The sequence below is a fragment of the Canis lupus genome, chromosome 19 (genome assembly GCF_048164855.1).
Source record: "Canis lupus baileyi chromosome 19, mCanLup2.hap1, whole genome shotgun sequence".
Lineage (NCBI taxonomy): Eukaryota > Metazoa > Chordata > Mammalia > Carnivora > Canidae > Canis > Canis lupus.
Window position 1 is genome coordinate 7,765,761 of NC_132856.1, and position 25,088 is coordinate 7,790,848.

Here is a 25,088-nt window from a genome sequence, read left to right on the forward strand (position 1 = left end):
CTACAATGTGGAACCTGGTAATGGATTTGGGGCATAAAGTTATACTTTCTTTTCTTTTTTTTATACTTTATTTTCTATCAACTCTGTAAACACTATTAGGAATGCAGTGGTCTACTTCTACTAAGTGAACTTGTAATTCCTACTTGTTTTTGAAGATTCCATACTCCACTTGTATATCATTTCTTCATGAAACATATTTTTGTTCATAGAACACATTTAAAAGCAATAGCAGGTAATATAAAATGTTAACAATAGGAGAAATTGGGTGAAGGTTATATGAGAACTTTCTGGAATACATCTGCAACTTCTTTATAAATCTAAAATTATCCCAAAATGAAAACTTCATTTAAAAAAACTAAATAAAAGCAACAGCAATGCCAGTTGATAACTGCTTTTTATTACTTTATTAATCAAGTTGTCATGTAAGATTTAAATTTTTGATAAGAATTCATAATATTATAATTTTGGGAGCCTATTCCATTCCAGGCACTGATTTATTTCAATTGTCTTTAGTTCTCACAACTATTCTTTTAGATGAGAAAAGAGAGGTTTAGAGAAATAAGGTAACTTGCCAAAAGTAAAAATGCTTGTGATTGACAGAGTTTGAATTCAAAGCCAGGTCTGACTCTTTATGCCACATTGAGTAAAGACAAATAGGCAAAGCTTTACAGCCACAAACTATTACCAGATGTTTCTGAAAGATAAGAAAGTGTTTTCTAGTCTTTGTACCTTCTTTCCTCAAAGGAAACATTTATTTTCCTTAAAAGACAAAGTACACTGTTGCTTTTCTTTTTCTTTTTTTTTAAGATTTATTTATTTATTTATTTAATTTCTTCATTCATTCATTCATTCATGATAGATATAGAGAGAAAGAGAGAGGCAGAGACACGGGAGGAGGGAGAAGCAGGCTCCATGCCAGGAGCCCGACGAGGGACTCGATCCTGGAACGCCAGGATCGCGCCCTGGGCCAAAGGCAGGCGCCAAACCGCTGAGCCACCCAGGGATCCCCCACTGTTGCTTTTCTGCATGTTGTGGTTGTTTAATAACCTTTTATTATTACAGAACCAGTCTACTTTGATTGTTGAAAATTTAAAAACTAAGTCATTTTATTCCTACCACTTATAGATCATTGATATTGAACTGTGTTTGGTTCTTTTTTTGAGCATATGTATGAACCTAAAAAAAAAATATATATATATATATATCACACACTTAAGTACCTACATACAGTGTTTACAATTTAAAAAAAATGAAATATGATACCTAGCAGTAGTAACCTGCTTCTTCAAGTCAATAATCTTCATCTTTCTATTTTTCCATTTAATTTTCATTACAAATAATATCCAGTCCATATTCAAACTTCCCCAGCTGACCCAAAATGTTCCTTTATAGCTGGTTTGCTCCAAACTTGAATCTAATCCAGGATAATGAAATGCATCTGGTTATTTGTCCCTTAAATCAGTTTAAAAGCCTCTCCTTAATTTTAAGGCTACTGACTAACTGAAGAGATCAGGTCAGGTATCACATAGAATGTTTCACCCCCCTGGATTCATCTGGTTGCTTTCCTGTGATATGGTTTACCTTTCTTCTCTAGCCTGTGTTACTTATAAACTGGGTGTCATATTTAAAGATCTACAAATTCCAGTTAAACAGTTTTTACTCGAATGTAACACAGGTGATGTTCCAGACTTCCCATTCGATCACATCAGAGACACAGCACATGACTGACCACTGATGATGCTAAGATCGACTACTAATGATAGTCAGATCTCTCCATTGTAAGGTTACTTTTTTCTCCTTGCATCTAGAAAGCAACTTGTGTGCTGTGGCTTTGGCACATGAGGACGTTCAGTTTCACCAATCGCTCGTTTAAAGATTTTAACACATTTAATAATCTTCTCCTGAATCAATACTTTGAGTTTATGAAATGAAAAATGTCACTTTTTTTGATGAGGTAGAGCTTTCCTTTGGGAAGTACAACTATGTGGATACCCTGAAACATAGTTCCCACTACAAAGGAAGAATAAATATCTAATCTGTTCTCTGTCATTAAAATGGTAGGTATCAACACCAAACTTTCTTGTTTGGAGTATATCTATTTCTTCCATTCACTGAATGTTCATATCATAAGATATTTATATATCTAAGTTTCTCTTTTTTCAATCATTTCTAAAGAATTATACTTCAACTTCAATTTTCTCTATTATTCTTTTGGTCCTGATAGTTACAACCAAGATACTCATCCCCTGCTTCGTTTTATGGCAATACAAAACCACTTATCAACCCCTAATAAAATAACTAATGCTACAGTTTTGCCTAACAATTTTTATGAACAGGGACCTGCAGTTTTTATCAAATGCTTATTCCTAAATTATAGGGGATAAGTAGAATACAAACTTAACTCATTCTTCCAAAATTATATTGTGTATCAGCAGAGCTTTAGGAAGACAGTTCATGATTCCTGACAGGTTTATGGACTAATTAAATCACATTCCAAACACCAAGTTTTGTTCCTTATACCCAAGGTTGCTTTTCTTCAGATATACTCAGCTCTAGGCAGTAAGATGCTATGTTTCTATACTTATAAACATAAGCCTCATTTGAAGAAACTTTTCATTTGAAACATTCAGAACCATCTTACTGAACACAAAAGGAAGAAGACAGACAAGAAGTAACTTTTTCAGTTCTGAAATGGGCACACACACTCTCAATAGAAATAAAAATAAAATTGAGTCTTAAGTCAGCCCTCCTTCTAATTATGTTTTTATTTATCTATTGCACAGATGAACAGCTCAAAATGCCTAAAGTCATTCTGGGCAAGTTGACAAGGATCCTACACATTGAAAAGAGAAGTGGGAAGAAGGCCAGATTGCTTAATTGTTACTTGGGAATCTGAGGAGGTGGACAAGCCAATATCTTTATGGGGATCCAAAGAGTACAACTTCTTCCTTAGGCAGCAGGAGAAAACAATGGGTCAGATTCTCATTCTGTGTAATTTTATAGGATGATTCCATTGTATCGTCCATTGTTTCTTTCATGTACTGCCTGAAGGGGAAGTGTATTATTATCTATGGAAGAGCATCCATAAGAGTTACAGAGGATGAGAATACAGCCTCTGGGAGATTAATGAATGATGCGGCATTCAGTCTAGTATGGAACTTTCAGATAAACATTCTGGGAGCTGTGTACTCAAAAGACCTATGCAGTAAGGTCAGGAAGTTTTAGTGACCAAGAGTTAATGAGACAAGCAATATGCCAGCTGCTTAAAGGAGCTGTGAAAACAACATGTGACAGGGAGGGAAGGTGAGGATGATAAATAGGAGACTGAGAGAGGATGACAGAAATGTGAAGATAAAGTTGTTGTATCTACAGGAGGTCTTAGAGAACATATAATCTAACCCCCTCTTCATTTGCAGGTGGGGAAACCAAGACGCAAAGAGATTAAGTGACTTGCTGAGGCCTTGCCCAAGGTAATACAAAGTTAATGCCAAAGTCAAAGCTAGAATAGAATCCATGACCTCTGATATTTTTGATTCCACTATAATGGTATTTTTCTCAACCTGGTCTCCTTATCATGGGGAAGGGATATCTATGGATATATATTTCTAGAAGTCCTAGTTAAAAAAAAAAACTTTATAAAAAGCTTTAACAACTTTATTGAGGTATATTTTATATATCGTAAAAATTCATTTTAAGTGTACAATTAAATGAAATTTAGTAAATATACCAAGTTTTTTTAAAAGATTTTATTTATGCATGAGAGACACAGAGAGGTCAGCAGAGACATAGGCAGAAGGTGACACAGGCTCCCTGTGGGGAGCCCAATGCAGGACTCGATCCCAGGACCTCAGAATCACATCCTGAGCCAAAGGCAGATGCTCAACCACTGAGCCACCCAGGCGTCCCAAATTTACCAAGTTTTGTAACCATCATCATAAATCAGCTTTAGAACATTTTCATCACCCAGTAAGATCTTCCATGCTGATTTACAATCAATCCCAGTTCCTACCCCAATCCCATGCAACCACAAATCTACTTTTCTGTCTTTACAGATTTGCTTTTCCTGGACATTTCATATAAATATAATCATGCAATATATGGTCTTGTCTCTTTCATTTTTGTTTTTCGTTTTTAAATTAAGTAGGCTCCATGCCCAATGTAGAGCTTGAACTCACAACCCTAAGGTCAAGAGCCAAACAAATGCCCTACTGGCTATGCCAGCCAGGTGTCCCACTGGCTTTTTAAATTTAAGATTATTGTTTTGAGGTTCATCCATGTTATAGTATGTAACGGTAGTAAATTCCTTTTTATTGATGAATAATCTAGGTCAGGCTATATATGAGTATACCATATTTTGGCTATCCATTTATGGTTGATGGACATTTAAATTATTTCCAATTTTTGATACAAAGTTTTTAATTCTACATTTTCAATTTTCCTTTCATTTTAATGATAAAAATGGAAACAATTATATCTTAGGTTATCTGGCTATCTGGATGATTTTGTAACCAAATACATGCAGGTTCACAGTTTGTATTTATGATTTCATAAACTCAAATATGGTGCCCAGTTTATTACTTTAGTTGTCCAAGATTCATGACACAAGGGCACAGGTAGACTTAACACATAGATGATTCATTTAAGTTAAGCGAAAACCAAATGAGATCCAGTAACAGTCAGGATTGTTTCACAGAAAAGTTCAGTAAGAGAAAAGCTGAGGGAAAATTTAATCAGATATATGGCACTGAACAAAGAATTTTTAAAAATTTAAAAAAGAAAAAAGATACATGGCACTGAATTGTACAGGGCACAGAACCTCAAAAACACATTACAGCAGTCATTTCCATTTTGAAGTATTAATGTGAATGCTAAGAATTTTGTAACTTGTTACTTGATTTGGTTGTAAGTAAGATCTATGCATCAAAAGTTTATAGCTAGTTTTGTACATATTTAAGTTACATTACAATAAAAATGATCTGAATGCTGAGAATCCTAAGAATTGTTTTTTTCCTTAAAAGAAGTCTGTGCTTTTATTCAAATGATAAGAAGGCATAGCTATATAAAATAACTGAACCAGGCTTTGAAAATGTTTCTAACCCTCATATTTTATAGATAAGGAAAAAAGAAGTGGCAGGACCTATACAAAATTATATAGCTAGTTAGTGATAGAGCTAAGCTCTGAAATACAGAATCTTCACTGCCATGGCTACAAAACATTTATCCCAAGTTGTATATTTTAATCGCATTGAGCCTTTTAGTCATCTTATAAATAAGATAGTCACTGAGTTTGAGACATGAAACAGATTCATTTTCTAAGCCACATTTTTCTACTAATGACTGAATATTATAATATTCAATAATAATATAATAATATAATAATCAATAATATTATTGATTATAATTCAAACCTTTAATTGAGGATCTAAGATCTGGTATTCACACAGCTGGTGTGGGGAGGAAGAAAAGATATTTTAGCTAAATTCAAGAGTCAAGAGGCAGAATGGTATAAATAATTGTAAAGTGGAAGACCAGGACTCAATTCTGCCCTAACTTCAGGTCTGCCACTAACTCTGTTTATAAACTCAGGCAAGTCACAATGGCTCTGGTTGTAATTCTCCATTCTTAAAGCAGAAATAAGGAAAGGCAGGACTTCTAACATTTCCCTTTAGCCCTTCTATTCAATGAATTATATGTGTTTAGATCTCATCTATTTAAACTCTTGTCCCTAATTAGAATCACACCTAACCTCTGCGTATGTTAATAATGTTGCCATAATCCATCCACACATCCACCTTATTGTTCACTATTTCCTAACATGTAACTTAAGTTCTATTCAAAACGATGTATCTAGTCACTCCTATGTACCTGTGGCATATGGTGGATGTTGCATTAATGTGTGAATGAATGTGTATATTCTTATTTTCTGCCATCCACTAGGACTTGTTTCTGGCTTCTTGATCTTATTTATAACATTTAATGATATTTTCTTGATTAGCATAAAGTAAATGCTCTTTGAGTATCTATTATTTCTAGCCTCTAATAATTCATTTACATAGAGTCGATACCACATAATTTAGACCTAGGTTGTTTCATATATATTTGTTTTATTCCTTCAAGTATACTGTCAAGTCCTCTGAAATCATGAGAGGGTTTCTCTTTTACTTCATTTATTCTTTTTAGTATAGCATTAGGTGTTCAAGATTTGACTGATTGTTAATTCCAAACAGATAATACACTGTCTTTTCAAAGGCCTTCAGGAAAGTATTCTACTCCAAATTTAAATGTCCACAGGAAACTCAACCCCCTGTTTTACTTTCAGAAGAGGTTCTAAGAAAAATGGTTACTATTCTTTGGATACTGCCCCTATATAAACCTAAAGACTATCATTCAAATACAACACTCTTCTTCCTTACAGTCTTTTCCCAGCTAAAAAATTAGTTTCTCACAATTAGCTCTTTAGACTGGATTCATTTTTTGGTACTGGAAAATTCTAGTATAATTAATTCTTTGAGTTTTGCACTGTGAAGGAGCGCAGGGTTCTAATCAAGATTTTACTGCTTATGAATGTCTTTGGGCAAGTCGTTGAGCACTTCTGGGCTTTAATTTCCCCATATATAAAATGGAAAGTAACATCTTTCCTGCCTTATAGAGATAGTATGAGGATTAAATGTTTTACTATCGGCAAAAAACTTCACGTTTTAAAGGTCTTTGCAAATGTAAGAAATTATTTCTCTATTGTTGCTAGAACACTAAAACCATTTTCCTTATGGTTATATTAAGAGCTCCATCGGACACTCATTAAAAAATATATATGTATAAGAAGGTTGAAAGGAGCTATGCTATTGTTAGCTATTTCTGGGTGATGGATTATAAATGATTGTTTTTTGCTTTATGTTTTTCTGCGTATTTTTCAATGGTAGCTACTATTCTTAGAATTTAAAAAGTTATTTTAAATAAAAGAAAGACACTATGTAACAGTTGAGTATTAAAAAATAACAGCCATCAAATCTGGAGGACTCTTTAAAAGAAAAAAACAAGCAAGTCTTTCTATAGTTAATAAAATTAAGTTTCTGAGTAGATTATTAAGGTAAATGGCAGAGACCATCAGCTAAGCTATTCAAAGAAGAGGAAGGTTATCTAGAATATGTTTCCATTTTTCTAAAGAACTATTATCTTCCATCTTTTTTTTATATATATATAATTCTGTGAAGTGTTTCTACTAGATACCAGCTTCAACAGTCCTCAAAGAGTATCAAGAGGTGAGAGACTCACAACATGGAAAACCTCAGACAGGAAGCTTAACGTTAGTATTGCATAAAAGATACCACAAACTCCTGACCTGGTTCTTGCCCTCTACCTCTCCCCACTCCCCATGAGGAGCCAGCATTAATCTGATGGATCTTATGATGTTCAGAATGCATTCACAAATCAGGTTCCAGCTCAGCTTGCATATTATTTATTGAGAATTCTGATCAGTAGCCTTTTGGTTCCAGGACTGTCCCAACCCCATTATCATTTTCCCTTTAATACGTTCTCATCATTCCCAGCCCTTACCTCCCAGTTAATGTCTCCGAGGGATGAAATAAGATGACCATATACTTTATTATCTAACCTGGGACACTTTTGAAAGTGAAAGAGGGCAATACTATAAACGACACTCAAAGAACAGGCATAAACTGAGACCGTCACAGGCAACCAGGAATACAATCACTTTAAAATTCAGCAGAGTGGAGGGCACAGCATGCGGCTCTTGATTTTGAGGTCATGAATTCAAGCCTCATATTGGGCATGGAGCCTACTTTTAAAAAAACTCAGCAAAGTGAGGGATGTAAGAGAGGAAAAGAAGCTTCCTATCTTTTGGTCCTGTCCCTGAAACTAGGTCAAGGCTGCCACTGTTTATTGCACATTGCCTTCCACTTCTTTTTTTTTTTTATTTTTTTATTTTCTATTGGTGTTCAATTTACTAACATACAGAATAACCCCCAGTGCCCGTCACCCATTCACTCCCACCCCTCGCCCTCCTCCCCTTCCAACACCCCTAGTTCATTTCCCAGAGTTAGCAGTCTTTACGTTCTGTCTCCCTCCACTTCTAATGGTTGTTTGCTACTGAATGTAGGAATCCTATGAACACTTTCATTGGAAATTTAAAATTAAATATGGTGAAGCAAATTTTCTTTGTTTTTCTTTTCTTCTTTTCTTCTTAATGTGAAAGGTTCACACAGGGCAGTTGTTTTGGAAAGGAGGGTGTGAATTGCAAAGGTTTTGCCCTAGGCTGTCTTGCATTAAGAATTGTTGCATCTGGCCACTTTTCAAGCAACCAGATGTGAAGTAAGTAATGCCCATTTGGATTACAAATCTCATTTTAATATCTTTCAACATAAATAACAATAATAGTCAGTATATTTATTTCAAGGCTTCCAAGAGGTAAGAGACATTAACCACACAAGAATTACACTCCAGAAATAGCAGAGAAAAGAATGACTCTATTACAAATATTTTTAAATGATCAAAAAGCTTATTTCAATGATGGCAGTAAGATAAACTTTGATGACTAACCAAAGCCAAATTTAAATTTATATACCAAATTTATAAAGTTCTTTTAAAGTTTTTAACAAAGATTTTATTATTTGAGAGAGAGAGAGAGAGAGAGAGAGAGAGAGAGAGCATGAGGCAGAGAGAGAACCAGACTCTCCGCTGAGTAGGAAGCATGACATGTGGCTTGGTCCCAGGACCCTGAGATCATAACCTGAGCTGCAAGCAGATGCTTAACCAACTGAACCACCCAGGTGCCCTCCCAAAGCATGAAGTTAACCAAAGCATTAGAAGTAATAAGGACTGAAAAACGCAATTCAGTAAATTCTTAACATCTGGGAAGTCTTAATCATAAGCCTTAGCTATTGAAATGATTGTATTTTGAGGTTGTTACTAAGTCTGCCATAGTCCCATACAGATGACCTAAAGCAACACTGGTTTTGAAGGTACCAGTCCTAATATATTCTTTGGACAGTATACCAAACACTAATAGAGACTAAAAAGCATCTCAACATTCCTAACAACAAACCCTTTATGTCAATCTAAAACTACAAGGGAATGGATTTAGCTACCTTGAAAGAAAATTAACAATAATTTCTATTATTCTCGGTTTTGTAGTATGATGGGCCCATTAATTGGATGGACCTGTGATCCATTAGATTAGGCTAATCTGGTACAGTTTATACTATTCATGTCCACAAACATAAATGAGACTAAGGCTTGGGAATATGCAAAATAAAGCAGAAAATTAGAAATAAACTTAAAACAGATAAGTTAAACTGCAAAGACTATATAGTAGGATAATAAATATAAAAAAATAGATCTCTCTGTGTAAAAAAAAAATAAATAAAATAAAAAAATAGATCAAGTGAACAGGTGAAGTAAATGTTGAGACACAAAGTATCTATTGGAAGAATTCAGGATAGGGCTATTTATACCACAAAGTATAAAATGATCAGTAACTCTTGTATAGTCTAAAATTTTTAAATGTACAAAGCATTTTTATGCATTTATTTAGTCTCAAGAGGTAGGAATTATTGAAAACTGAGGCTCATGGAAGCTAAGTGATGACCAAGATCATTTGACCAGAAAGAAAACTCTGAACTCAAAAATTTAACACAACAAACATTTGCTGAATGAAACCAATAAAAAATAAAAAAAAAAACCTCTGCTATTTATAAGACACTGTGGGAATATAGAGAAAGGTAAACCTGCCCTTAAGGAATTTATATCCTGGCGAAACAAGATGCAAAGAGGTGAAAAGTTAAGTAATAATGATTCATGATTTGAATAAGATTCTAGCCAATGATAGAAGAGATGTCACAAGGTAGCATCTGGTTAATTGCCAAATAATTGAAAAATGACTAAGTTTCACAGGGACTCCTGAAGAGCATATCAAAATGGGATGGTTCCAGCAGCCCCGGTGGCTCAGTGGTTTAGCGCAGCCTTGGGCCCAGGGCGTGATCCTGGAGACCCGGGATCGGGTCCCACATCGGGCTCCCTGCATGGAGCCTGCTTCTCCCTCTGCCTGTGTCTCTGCCTCTTTCTCTCTGTGTTATTCTCATGAATAAATAAATAAGTCTTTTTTTTTTTTTTAAATGGGATGGTTCATAGAAAAGGCTCCATGGAAGAAATGGGATTTCAGTGAAGACATACAGTGAGCAAGGTATAGACACTAGAAGAGTGTGACCTCCTTCGAGACAGAGACCATATATCTATGTCACTTTCATATTTATGTCACAGAACCTCAATAACTTACTACATGATTAAAGACCATTGTCTGGCTGACTGATGAACTGATTAACAACTGGATGAACAAACACATAGTGGGAAGTATGGGGCATTCTAGACAAGGGGAAGGGGCAAAAGAATGCCTGGGGGATGAATGCCAAAAAATTACTGTGCTTATCCTAGGTTAGTGGAGTTATAGGAAGAACAGAATAGTAGCTAGGATGTAGGTCTCCTGACTTCCAGTGAGAAACAGAGGTGTGAATGGAAAGAATATTGGTTTTAATATTAGACAAACTTAAGTTAGAATTCCAGTGCCACCCCATATCTGGGCTGTAACTTTGGGCAAGCTATAGAACCACTTCAAGACTCAGAAATAATATATGTAAGGCACTTAGGAGTATTTAGCACAGAATTAAGTATAAATGTTAGTTTCCTTCTCCCCAGACCCCATTTTAAAGGGTATTTTACTTTATTAAGAGATTCACTCTGGTATTACTAGCATTGGTAATATCCCCTGGGCAGCTGCCTCATGACTTAATTTACTCAAACCTAATTTAGATGTAACTTTTCAGATGGATCTTTACTACACACATATATTTATCTGTCATGTCAGTAAAAATGATTTGATATAGCTGTATTATATATGAGGACAGTGATCAAAGAGTACACATTTTGATGAAATTAATACTGCTGAGGAATATACTGATATACCTGGTTTTACTGAGTTAGAATTATAGAAAATTCAGATGATAAATAAAAACAATTACAATATAACTTTCATTAGCTGTCAAGTACCTTTAAATGTACTGAAAGTTGTTCCTATACCTTTAGAAAAAATGGATAAATGCTAAGGGGGGCAAAAAAGGCAGTTAAAAAGTGATTTGTTTTTCAAAGTAGCTTCCAGAGCATTTCCTGAGATAATCTTCAGAAAAAATGTCATTTGCTATTCAAAATGAAACTAAGACATTAAAAGGTCTCAAATCATCAATTCAGTTATCTAAAATGAATTTAAATTTTATTTCACCCTACAGTATCTACCAAGATGGAAAAATGGCTTATTGTGTTTAAGAAAGATTTTTTAATTTTTTAAAAAGGATTTTTTTATTTGTCAAAGAGAGAGAGAGAGCACAAGCAGGGGGAGTGGCAGGCAGAGGAAGAGGGAGAAGCAGGTTCCCCATGGAGCAGGGAGCCCAATGCGGGGGCAATCCCAGGATGCTGGGATCATGACCCGAGCTGAAGGTGCCAAACCAACTGAGCCACCCAGGTGCCCCAAGAAAGATTTCATGCAACCAGAAATGAAAAGAGTTTTTTAGTTGGCTGAGTTAGCCAGAAATTCAATTTCACCAAGAACAACATATACATTGTACATCTCAGTTTATCAATGTTTCACATGACTAGATTTTGGCAAAAGGACTGGAAAAATATTTAATTTGACAATCAGTAGCATAAAACTATCTATCTCTGTATGTAAGGTAGGCAAACATTTTATGGAACTAATCATTTGACTTCTCCATCAGACAGCAGACCCCTGAATCCTGGCATTTCTTCCCCTGCTGTCTTCTTCCTGGCTCCTGAGATACCAGTTATCCTATCACTTGGGTTGCTCCTTCCTCAAGGCTCTGGTTTAGGCTCTTTCACTCTTCTAGTTTCATTTGCTCTCCCTAGGCAATCCTATTATAGAAGGTTTCAAATATCATGGATATATTGAAACCAAATCTGTATCTCTGCCCTAGGCGCCTCTTCTGTGCCACAGCTTTGTATATGGACATCTATTTGGGATGTTCACTGAAACAGCTTAGAGGAACTCAACTGCTAATGGTCAAGAACTGTATTCATCATCTATTCCCCCAAACTTATCTCCTTCAGTGAACCCTACCTTTAGTAAACAGTTCCAACAATCTCCCAACTGATCATGCTCCTCACAAAGGGAGTCATAATTGACTGCTACATACCCACATTCAATCAATCACCACGTCCTTTCGATTCTACTCGTTAAATACATTTAGCCAATTCTCTCAGCCTTCTCTTTCAACCCTAAACCAAGCTCCTCTCATCTCTTACAGATATCTTTCCTGTTGCTTCCTACATGGTCTCCCTACATCTCTATCTGCCTTTATCTCCTCTCCAACCAATTCTGCACCTGCAGCCAGAGTGCCTTTTAAAGATGTCACTCAGATTACATCACTTCCTTTTTGAAACTCTGTATCAACTTCTAATTGTCTTAAATCTATACTGGAATAATCTGGTCCCTGTTTACCTCTGAAGCGTCTTTTTACTCCTTTCCCACCTCAGAGCCCCGACACAACACTACTCTCTTCTCAGGGCTCCCTTCAGCTAATTCCTGTTCTCTCTTTGATTGTCAGCATAAAAATCTCTTGCCCACTCAGACTAGGTTAAACCACCCTGCTATCATTCGATACAATTACCCTTTTCCTCCTTCACACATTTGTCATTTTAGTTATTACTTGTTCATCTGCTTTCGAACTATATTTTAAACTTAGTAACGACAGGATCCCTGCTTTACCCCTATACTGGCACAAAGAATATGGAATAAAGCCTTACAAGACTTGGGTTTTAGTTCTGGTTGATTTTATTAACTTGCTGTGTTTTTCTAGCGAGCCTCTTAACTTCTCTAGGACTTTTTTGTAAAAGGAAAGGCGTTGATTTTGATGGGAGTTTCTTAAGCTTCACTAATAATATATGGGTCCCTTTTAAAGGAAGAAAAAAAATCGTAAGACACCTGCCAAGGTTGTGTCCTTATTAGATTCCCCAGAAGTCCTGTAGCCCCCAGGTGAGAACAGTGATACAAGAAATCATTAAAATGTCCTTGAATTGTGAAATTTGGGGTTTATGATGACCTTTTAGATTCTTAATATAAAAACATAGTATTTTTTGAATCCTAAAACTCTCAGATCCCAAGAATATATTTGTGGATTTCAAGAATCTGTGTATCCCAGTTTGAGACAGAGATGGTTTCCTCCAGGTCTAAAATTTCATCATGCTAGGAAAATGAAAATGGAGGAGGGTCTAGGTGGCTCAGTTGGTTAGGTGTTTGCCTTTGGCTCAGGTCATGATCCCAGGGTCCTAGGATCAAGCCCTACATCAGGCTCCCTGCTCAGCGGAGGCTCCTTCTGCCCCACTCGTGGTCTCTCTCTCTTAAATAAATAAATAAAATAAATAAAATTGAAAATGGATGTTTATTTTCCAGAGAACAACATAATGAATCATACCCTACACATGGGCTTCCCCTACCAACTCTTCCACATGGGCTCATTAAACTGAGATTTGGGAAAGAATGCAAGGAATTTCACAGCATCAAGGCATCCAAAAAAAAAAAAATCTATCATTTGAAGAGACATTCTTAGGTACTGATTTTGGTAACAGGATGCAAAGCATTTGACCTTAAGCCAATGTATGTGGCAATGAAAGGCAGATAGAAAGCATTTCCTGGGCTCAAATTATATTATCTTTTTGATTATATAGAGAAGTACATTGAGAACATGAATTAAAAAGTGAGAGAAGGCAATAAAATAAAAGGCAAAGGCAAACAGCCCAATTTAAAAACGGGCAAAGGGCATGAATACATATTTAACCAAGGACATATTCCATGTTCAATAAGCACATGAACAGATATTCAACATCATTAGTTATTAGGGAAATGCAAATCAAAACCACAATGAAGGGGATCCCTAGGTGGCTCAGTGGTTTAGCTCCTGCCTTCGGCGCAGGGCATGATCCTGGAGTCCAGGGATTGAGTACTACTTCAGGCTCCCTGCATGGAGCCTGCTTCTCCCCTCTGCCATGTCTCTGCCTCTCTCTCTGCATTGCTCATGAATAAATAAAATCTTAAAAAAAAAAAAACCACAATGACATAACAGTCTACCCCTATGAGGATGGCTATAATAAAAAATATGGAAAACAAGAAGAGTTCAGGAAGATGTGAGAACTGGGACCCTTGCACACTGCTGGTGGGAATGTAAAATAGTATAGTAGCTATGGAAAACAGTTTGGCGGTTCCCCAAAAAGTGAAACACAGAATTATCATATGATCCAGGAATTCTACTCCTGGGTATCTATCTAAAAGAACTGAAAACAGGGATCCAAACAGATACTTGAACACTTAAAGGTTCACTGCAGCATTATTCATATAAGTCAAAAAGGTGAAATCAACTCAAGTGTCTGGCAGCAAATGAATGGATAAGCAAAATGTGGTATATAGGTAATATGGGAATATTATTCAGCCAAAAAAGAAATGGGAAGCATGCTATAGCATGGATGAACTTTGAAAACATTGTGCTAAGTGAAATAAACCATACACCAAAGGACAAATATTGTATGATCCCACTTATATGAAATAACTGGAATAGGTAAATTCATAGAGACAGAATATAGAATAGAAATAACACTGACCTGGGTGAGTGGGTGGATGGGTGATGGGGAGCTATTGTTTAATGGGCGCAGAGTTTCTGTTTGGGACGATGAGAAGCTTTGGATATGGACAGAGCAGATGTTTGCACAATGTTTTGCATGCAATTAATGTCACTGAACTGTATACTTAAAATGGTTGAAATGGGGCCAATAGACACATGACAAGATGCTCAACATCACTAATCATCAGAGAAATGTAAACCAAAACCACAGTGAGATCATCTTTCACCTGTCAGAATGGTTAAAATAAAAAACATAAGAAATAACAAGTAGTGTTGTGGATGTAGAGAAAAAGGAACCCTCGTGCATTGTTGGTGGGAATATAAACTGGTATAGCCACCATGGTCAACAATATGGAGGTTCCTAAATTTTTTTTTTTTAAATACCATATGACATAATAATCCCACTACTGAGTATTTACCCAAAGAAAACGAAAATATGAGCTCAAAAAGATATATATGCACCCTTAGGTGTATCGGAGCACTACTTACAATAGCCAAGATATGGGAGCAACTAAATGAATGGATAAAGACATGTGATACACACACACACACACACACACACAATACTGCACAGCCATTTATGATGAGATCTTGCCATTTCCAACAACATGGATGGACCTACTATTTTGTTAAGTGAAATACGTCAGACTAAGAAAGACAAATACCTCATGATTTCACTCATGTGGAATCTAATAAACAAAACAAAATAATAATCAAACAAAAATAGAATGAGATCTATAAATTCAGAGAACAGAGGGAAGGGGGATGGGAGGAGGGGCAAAACGGATGAAGAGGAATGGGAGATACAAGCTTCCAGTCATGAAAATAAAAGGTAGAGCATAGGGTGTATAGTCAATGACATCATAATAGTGTTGGATGATGACAGATGGTAGCTACACTTGTGGTCAACATAGTACAACATATAGAGATGCTGAATCACTATGTTGTACACCTAAAACTAATGGAACACTGTGTGCCCACTATTTTTAAATACAAATTTTTTAAAAAGAAAAGACAAAGTTACGCCTGGGTGGCTCAGTGGCTGAGCATCTGCCTTCGGCTCAGGTCGTTATCCCAGGGTCTTGGGATCATGTCCAGCATCAGGATCCCCGCAGGGAGCCTGCTTCTCCCTCTGCCTGTGTCTCTGCCTCTCTCTCTCTCTCTCTCTCTCTGTCTCTCATTAATAAATAAAATCTTTAAAAAATAAGAAAAGAAAAAGAAAATGGTTAAAATGGCAAATTTTATGTTAAATATAAAATAAAAAATAAAAACCACAATAAAAAACAGTGGGAGAAGAGCTTGTTATTTATTGGTTGAACTAAAGGTTAATGATCTTTTTTTTATTGGAGTTCAATTTGCCAACATATAGCATATAAAGGTTAATGATCTAATAGAGATATAGAATATACAATACATTGTTTTAATAGAAAAACTTGTTGTAAAATCAAGTATCTCAAGAATTAGCAGTACTGAAGTAGCTGGGTGACTCAGTTGTTCAAGTGGTTGCCTTTGCTTTGGGTCCTGATCCCAGGGTCCTGGGATGGAACCCCGCGTCAGGCTCCCTGCTCAGCGAGGAGCCTGCTTCTCCCTCTCCCTATGCATCTCCCCGCAGCTTGTGCTCTTTCTTTCTCTCAAATAAATAAAATCTTGAAAAAGAAAGAATTAGCAGTAGTAAGTGTATGAAAAATCACCTACTCATATTTAGAATTATGGAGGTCCCTATAACTGGTTTACACCTATCAAATAGTACAAATCCTATTTCTATGGCTCAGGTTAATTAATAATCATCCTTAGTGATGAACATTAGAGGCCTCAAGGGTAACTGAAGAACTGTTGAACTACAAATCTAAATATACTGATCTCTTATTACTTTTTGTATCCCCTTCTTTTAGAGGTGATAAATGGTTAAATGACTATTAGAATCAAGGAGAGAAAAGTTAAATCACAATTGTTGTATACAATAGATACCCAGAGCAGAACCCAATGTTATTTCTTCCAATGTTTACCTTACAGTACACATGCTTTGCAAAGGAAAACAGAACTCCAGTGCCCTGCAGATACAAAAGAATTATTTTTATTTGTTTGCTTTGTTTTTCAACCTGACAAGTGAATGATTCTAATAGAAGTGCTCTTCTTGGTTGAAAAACCATGGTATTTTAGCACCTCTTCTGTGACGTGACTATGTTTCAAAGGACTTTCCTAAATGTATCAACTGTACTATGGAACAATGATCATTCTTACTACCTCTTCAGAATTTGAGTCTGAGGATTTTCTCAACAGTGCCAAAAGGCATTCGTGCCAGCTGTCATCTTACATTTTCTGCTACGGTCTTCATGCTCTTTTGATTTGGACACTTCACTCTCTTTGAAAAATCTTGCCAAGTAAGTCAAAAGAGACAGCATCCTTCATTTTACTCAAGCTGCCTGGAATTAAACCCCTGAATGAGAAAGGTAACATCTATTCATAATAAATATTCTGTTCTTCAGGCTTCTTTTTTCTGGACTTCTTAACAGAATGTTCAGAGGCCAGGCTCTCAAATTATCTAAATATAAACAAAATGCTTGTTTCCTGACTGAGACCTCATCTGCCAAGATTCCACTCAGACAGCTGATTTATAGGTGGCTCTAACTCTCTAAGTACAGAAGACTGTAACAGAAATGGTGACACTGCCCATGGTCAGAGAAACAGAACGGCTAAAATAAAATCCACAGCACTCCAAAGAGGAAGCAGCAAATTCGGGTAAAACATCCAGTTTCCTTCTTTCTTTCGTTTCGTTTTTTTTTTTTTTTTTTTTAACCACTCAATATTCTTCACTCTACTTTTATATTCTAAATTATAAGATAATCTTTTGACATAACTTATATGTGTGTCATGATACACTGGTTACTCTTAAAATAATACTGTGTATTTAAAAAAAAACTTAAAATCGAACAAGTTTTTTAAAAGATTTTATTTGAGAGGGAGAGAGCACAAGCAAGGCAGAGGGGCAGCTTCCCACCAAGTAGGGAGCCCAATGTGGGGCTTGTTCCAGGCCCCTGGGGTCATGACCTGAGCCAAAGGCTGACACTTAACTGACTGAGCCACCCAGGTGACCCTGAACAAATTATTAAGGAATAAATTTTTAAAATCAATTATCCCTTTCCTTCAAGTTCATATTTTCAGAGGATGGCTGATTCTACAAGCAATGCTACTATCTTGACTAAAAACCCAGGATAACTAACTACAGCTTCTGCTGAGCATTCAGTTTTTGGATATTTGATTGTCTTACCCAACATTTCAATTTCTATCCAAGAATCAAAAAGCTATTTATTGAAGTCTGCATTTTTACATAAACTATGTAAACAAATACTGTAAATCTCTAACTCATTAGAGATAGGGTAAAGAAGGACCAATGACAATCTGCAAACTTGAAGCTAGGTAATAAAAAGGATATAAAGGCATCTGGTGAAGTTAACTAACAGTGAAATGTCGACTCTGGCTCGAATTCTTCATCAGAAAGATGAGAGGAATCAGTGACTCCCAAAATAGCACTAATAAAATTGATAATATTCTAAAAACTAGTATAAAGTATATTAAAAAACCCATGTATTTGGAAAAATATTCCTGGAGTCGATTTTCTCATTTAAGAACACTAACCAGAGAGGTCTCTGTTGATTTTGTTACAGCTGTAAATTTTCACCATGCCAGGCATTAGTGTTACAAATTGGCTTGCTGTTCTAGTGGTCTGGAAAAAATATATGCTCTTTCACCGAACTGCTGTAAATTTAAATCCAGTTCCTCTAGTTTTTCACTTCTTTTGGCAGAGTACTCCTACCTAAAAGTATAATAAACTATACTGTCATACTTCAGGGCTTTTAAAACTCCATCTATAGTGAGGAGGTAGTAAGAACGCATAAGGAAGTAACGTATTACGGTGACATTTTATAACCTTTAGCTAGCCTGGGGACAACTGAAATCACGTGTTTAAGATGCAAAGCATTACTAAATTTGGGATGACTTCTTGTGGCTTTTTTTTTTTTTCTTACACCAGCATCACTAAATTTGTTCAGAAATAGATTTCTGTTTTGTTTTTGTTTTTTTTCCAAAATCACTTTTTCTTCATAACATAAAACACAATTCCTTTTTCAGAAAAGAAATGTTCTTGGTAAAATTTAAATAAACAAATGATGGGAAACTAGGGTACTTACTAATTTTTAAGTTACTACAAAAGATAATTTTGAAAAATCCTGAGATTTCCATGAACTGTCAGTCAAGTCCCCAAGTATCATTCCATTTTTACAAGAAAGCAATCCAGTAACCAAATGAAAAACAATTAAAATGGAACAAAAGCAAGGCAGGTAGGTAAATGACTATCTTAACATAGCATTATTTCTGAATTGTCATGGGGGAGACTGATAAGAACCATCAAAGCAGAGAAAAAACATGGAAAGAATACTATATGAAGCCTCTACTGGTGACATTTTATTTTGTAATTCAGCTTTCATTCATTTAATAAGTATGGGTTTGGCTGTTATTGTATAGCAGGCATTAGGTTCTATGCTAAGGACACATCAGAGCATAGGATACAGTCCTTGCCTTCAAGAGTTTACAGTTAGCAATACACTCGGACATTTTAATAATTTTTAATAAGGAGGAGGAAGGATACATCCTGAAATTTTGACTTGTGGACTTAAAATTCTAAAAATTTCCTTCGTTTTCTTTTAGTTATTCCTGCAAATTAACCTTTGACACATAAAGCTATATGACTGCCCTGTGAATAGGTCAAGGCTGTCCCATTCTATATGCTGAGAAAATTAAGTATTGGAAGGGTCTTTAAAGATCAACTGATCTAACCTAACCTGATTTGCCTAATATACGAGGCTAGAAGAGGGAAAGGGACTTGATTAAGGAACTTGGCTGCCATGTCTTTATTCTAGTGAACTTTTCTTCCAAGTAAGATAGAACCTCAGAAACATCACAGCTAGTGCTTTTATAAACCTATGCTCATCGGACACCTTTCTTCTTTATCAACCTCTTACAACCACTGGGAGAGCAGTCACATTTAACCTCATTCTACTTTCTTCCAAACTTAATGAAAGCAGTCTTTTCTCATAGGGTCTGCTTCTTCGTAATGGCTACCCTGAGAACTCACCCCTATACTAGTTTCCTCCGTCTCCAGTGATGCGCTCTCTTCTCGACTTTTCTTGACTCAGCTGTTCCAGGAGAATTGTCTTCCTTGCTGCCAATATTCTCAGTGGTCTAAAATCACTCGCTTCATCCACACACCACCTGATACCCTCACAGCTTGCTGAAATACCCTTCACACGGCTGGACTTAACCCCTAATCTTAAATGCCAGTCTCCTCCTTGTGACTGTTAATGGCATTATTCCTTTCTTCATTCTTCTTGACTTTCTGTTATCATTTTACATTTTATTTCAATAAAAGAAATATGTTGAGCTTGGGAGTCAGAAAGATCTCTATTTCAATCCAGATTCCACCTTGCCCTGGCAGTGAGCTCTCAGGCAAGCTCCTGAACCATGCTAAGCCACGCAAAATAGGGATACTCATAATTCCTACTTTAGAGGTCACTGTAAGAGCTAAATAAGATTATCTGTGTAAAGTTATTACCACAATGCTAGGTACATAAGAGATACCAAGTGTTGTTTTCCTTTCCTTTTCCTAAAACTCTCTTCATTTGGCATCTTATCTTCTTCTTTGAAACTTAACCTGTGTGTGTTGTTGGTTCTGCAGACCTCACCTTTGGTCTATACCAATAACACCCAAATCAACAGGCCAGTTCTACCATCTGAAATGAGGCTCATCCCCTATCTTCACATCTCTCTGGGCTATTTCTACTTAGATATCCCACCTTCACTTCAAATTCAACGAGTTTAAAAGCAAGCACATCTTTCTTCCCCAGAGGACTCTCTTCTCTTTTTTAATATCTCATCTCTCTGTGTATCTGCCAAAAGTTCATCTCCGACCCTTTTGTCTTTCATCCTCTTCATCTTTTATTTAGTCACCAAATCTTATAAGTTATCAAAATCTCTCTTTCACTTGTCTCTTCCAGAGAGCTTTGTCTTATTTCTTCCCTAAGTTCCCAATGCCTCCTCGAGAAAGTCCAGGTTTCTCAGTCCAGCATTTTTTAAAAAAAGATTTTATTTATTTATTCATGAGAGACAGAGAGAGAGAGAGAAAGAGAGAGAGAAAGAGAGAAAGGCAGAGACACAGGTAGAGGGAGAAGCAGGCTCCCTGGGGAGCTTGACGTAGGACTTGATCCCAGGACTCTGGGATTACGACTTGAGCCGAAGGCAGACACTGAACCACTGAGCCACCCAGGTGTCCCCAAAGTCCAGCATTTGCACCTTGCCAAACTTGCCCTTGCCCTCCATATGTGCACTTCCCACTGATTCTTGAGTACAGCATGCCCACCAGTGTCTTGACCTTCCTACCCCATCGTGCTCCTCATGTTTATGATTTCCAGCTTCTTCTTCTTTCCATGTATCTATATCCTTAATTCCAGGTGCAAGCATCTTATGAAACAACTACTCACTCTTCCAGTTCTGCATGTGTTTCCTTCCACAAATTTTTACTATGTGTTTTTTCCTCAATCACATATTACCCAGCTTTGTTATTTAATTCTTTCATGTGGTATGTGTAGGTACTGTCTTTGAAACAAGACTGTGAGCAAGGACTATCTCATCTCTGTTTTGTCTAGAAGAGAGCTGGATCTACAAAAGTAGTTCAATAAGTAACTTGCTTAATAATCAAAAATCATCTCAGGACCAATAACTGTCCTAGCCCTTTACCTGACTGAGAAGCCCTGCTGCAGATACAACAGAACACTGAAAGGCCATGACTAGTCTGTGAACTGAATGTTCTTGATTCCTGAATTATACAGGTAAAAAGTAATTGATGAGGTACTTAGGCACTATTATGGATTCATTTTCAACATTTGCAAAAAGAAAAAGCCTCTGTAAATGTTAAATCTACAAAATTATAAACACATAATGTGTCATGGAAATTCTTTCTTAAACATAATTTTGTACATGCTTTGCATCTCTAGTTGGTCAATTTTAAGGTAATATTTAGGCATAACTGTTAATAATACTATGCCTAATTAGTCGAAATAAAAGTGTATCTGAATCATTTAATTTCAATTACATTATCATTTCATTACTTCCATAATACTTGCTAAGAATTGTGTTAAGCACAAGGGATAGCCAGAAGATAGTCTCTGCTCTCAAGAAGCTCACTCCTAAAACTAATAAAATTGGTAATCATATGCTATAATTGGAATATTCCAGTCATGAATCGAATGCTGTGAGAGGAACACTGAGCAATCTGGTGTGGTTGAACTATAATATCTATGATAGCAAATGGAGGGGATAGGCTGAGGCTGACAGCAAAGTTTCTGATGCTCTCTGAAAGGAGAGTAAAATGTACACAAAGAGCATTTTAGAAATATAACTGTCAACTAGGAGGATGAAATGCAAACAACAGACTGTTGAGTCAGATAACTTGCAATTACTCAGGTGAAGAATTAGGAAAAATCTACACTAAATCAACATCAAAGGAAATAAAAAAGTTGGGAAAACAAAATTATAGTAGTAGCAATCAGTAGATTCGTAATATATGAAGATTTTTCCCCCCTACCACATTTGGCACTGGGGAGCAGAAGTGTACCAAAAAAATGTATTCTTCTTAAACACTTGCTGTTGCTATTACTTTTATTCCAAATTGTGATGGATAAAAATAGCCCAAATAGAGAACACAAGTTGGCAGCATTTTCTATAACTTTCATGTTTCACTTAAGGTGAAAGTCAAGTCACTCCAACACATTCCAGCCACCAACCCGTCCCAGGTCAGCTATTCTTTGAAAGGATGTGAACTTAAAGGAAGTTAGTTTACTTTGTCAGACACAGAGGCACTGCAATTTTTAGAAGTGTGACTGCTTCTAGTAAGCACTTTTTCTGGTAAAATGTAGTAGAGTACAGATCTGTTACATGTCACTCTTTTCATACTGGTACTTAAAATAAAATTTAAAAAACAGCTAACTAATACAATGAAGGGGCTTAATCTTCTTCTTGAATGAAAATATTTTTAAAACATACTGAACAGTTGGAGAAATTCTTTGAACTCCTATCTCGCAGATAAGCACTTAAGCAAATTATTTTGTTATTTCTTATTGTATGACAATATACTATTGTGGGGCTTGAAACTGAACTAAATGCAGAGATACTTCAATCATTTCAACAAATCGCTCCTGCTACTGAATGGGCCGCAGCAGGTAGGACAACCAGGTATGTTCCTATAAATCGTTAAATTACTGAAAACACATAATCACCATTAGGGAAAGAAATAGCAGCAGGTCAAAAGGCAAAAACCACATTCTGTTCCATTTTAACTGGTAAAAAGAAAGTACAGGTTAAGGAATAAAGATGTGCACCAACAACAGATTTTCAAAAAAAATTAATATGTGCTAGGAAATAATTGTCCTGAGGCAAAATGTAATTCTTACGTAGTATTACAGTATAATGGAGTGGCTTCCACTCAAATCCCACTCTTAAAAAATGACTTGGATTTGGAGAGTGGAGCACTGGTGACTCTTAGCTTGAGTGGGATAGAATAAGTTACTTGTCCTTTGTCTATTTTGATTTCATTTGAAGATAAAAATTTAAGGCAACAATTATAGTCATACCTTAAAGACATATAATGGTAAGAATTTTCTAAGCTCCTTAGACATCTGATTTTACTTGAGCCTCATAATAAACATCTCCCACTTAACTGATAAGGAAATTGTGATCCCAAGTTTTTAAGAAATTGCCAATTAACAGAAGAGGAAAGATTACAACCCAGGTGTCCTGGCTCCCAAACAAGGATATTCTCTCGAATGACTGAGTTAGGGTTCTTCTAAAGTATAACTGTTGGTCAGTGTTGGTAAAAAGTTGAGTATTAAACATCTCTTTAGTAGTAGGAAAAATCATCTTCATTGTATGTAATTATTATAATACATCCTGAATGACACAACTTATATTTCAGTGAAAGCAACAAAAAATGTTTCATGGTTTGATAGTCATGCTAGATTTCTCTGGATACTCAAAATAGATTGCTAAAAAAAAATCCGTTCTTGTCAATTATATTTATATGTCAGTGGTTTCTTTTGGACACAAAAGTGCTCTCAATTTTACGACACTCTCTGGAAGAAGTTCAACAACACATTGTTAATACTCTACTCCTACAAAATAATTTTAAAGCTCCATGGGAATTTAGATTTGCACAAGTTATTAGGATGTGACCTTTCCCTTAGATTTTCTTATTTTAGGATTGACTTAACATGGTATTTCCCCAGTGGGAGCTGTTGTACTTCCTTCGCAGATAAGAAAAATAGCAATCACAAATTATAGTGAGTAAACTTAGGGAACCATATATTTCTGTGATGCACATGAAACCAAAATCATAAAAGGAGGCTGCACTATGTACTCCTTGAGTTTGAGAGGAAAGCCATGTGGCTTGTTAACAAAAGAAAACAAAAGTCATGCCATTATGGTATTTCCCTGAAATTTATACTTAATTGTTTTTTGTCCTAGCTACCAAGTCTTATGACTTTTAAAGATTATTAAAGATGTTTACGTCACTAAATTTCCTATGTCCGGACTACTGAGAGTATAAAAGATTAAAAATACCAAACTTTTAATAATTTCAATGATTTCAGATCACAGGATTTGGATTGAAGGACAAGGAGTTCATCAGTATAAAGAAAACTGAATAACAGTTGTTTCACTTTATGTTCCTTGGAATAATAGTGGCTTCCAATTATTGACCTCTTAGGACATGATACTGTGACAGAATTTAGGCACCATTATTTGTAACATATGAGTTATTCAAAGTATCATAGTCAAGCATGCTACAGCTGGGACTCTAGAGCTCCTTACTGTTATTTTTTTTAATAGGCAAACAAAACTTTGGAAGGAGAGATGATGAAGACACATACATTTTTTTCTAACTAGGTGCCAAAATCAATAATTTTATACAGTGTTAGTTGATAGAAATATTAAGAAATTATGAAAAGATTAAAAATATTTTCTCTTTTAAGAATCAAGGTACAGGATATAAATGAGAATTAAGTAACAAAAGTAATTTTTTGTATCCTCTCATCATATTTATTCAGTAGGTTTTATTAAAATTACTTGAGTACACAGCTTCATTTATTACTCAAGAATCTCAAATAATCAAACCTACCATGCATTCTGCTGTTTAGCTGTTAATTCAGAATCTCTATATCACACCAAAGTTTTTCTTTCAGGCTTAATTTTTAGGAATTTAACCCTCAACATTTTACAGCTGTGACTAACATTTTTAAGTAAAGACAATACCCACTGTGATTGACGGACATTTTTTCACAAAATATTATA

The 25,088-nt window shown here is 35.8% G+C and overlaps 1 protein-coding gene across 6 annotated transcripts in view; it reads right to left on the reverse strand.

The window, feature by feature from the left end:
* The window catches only part of PPARG (peroxisome proliferator activated receptor gamma), a 130,956-nt gene that overhangs the window by 80,213 nt on the left and 25,655 nt on the right, over positions 1-25,088 (reverse strand). The window contains exon 3 of one of the 6 annotated variants that reach the window (XM_072785090.1): positions 16,700-16,744. The exons of the other annotated variants lie outside the window; for them this stretch is intronic. The gene's annotated coding sequence lies outside the window, so the exon portion shown is untranslated. The remainder of the gene's footprint in view (positions 1-16,699; positions 16,745-25,088) is intronic. 6 annotated transcript variants of the gene reach the window in all.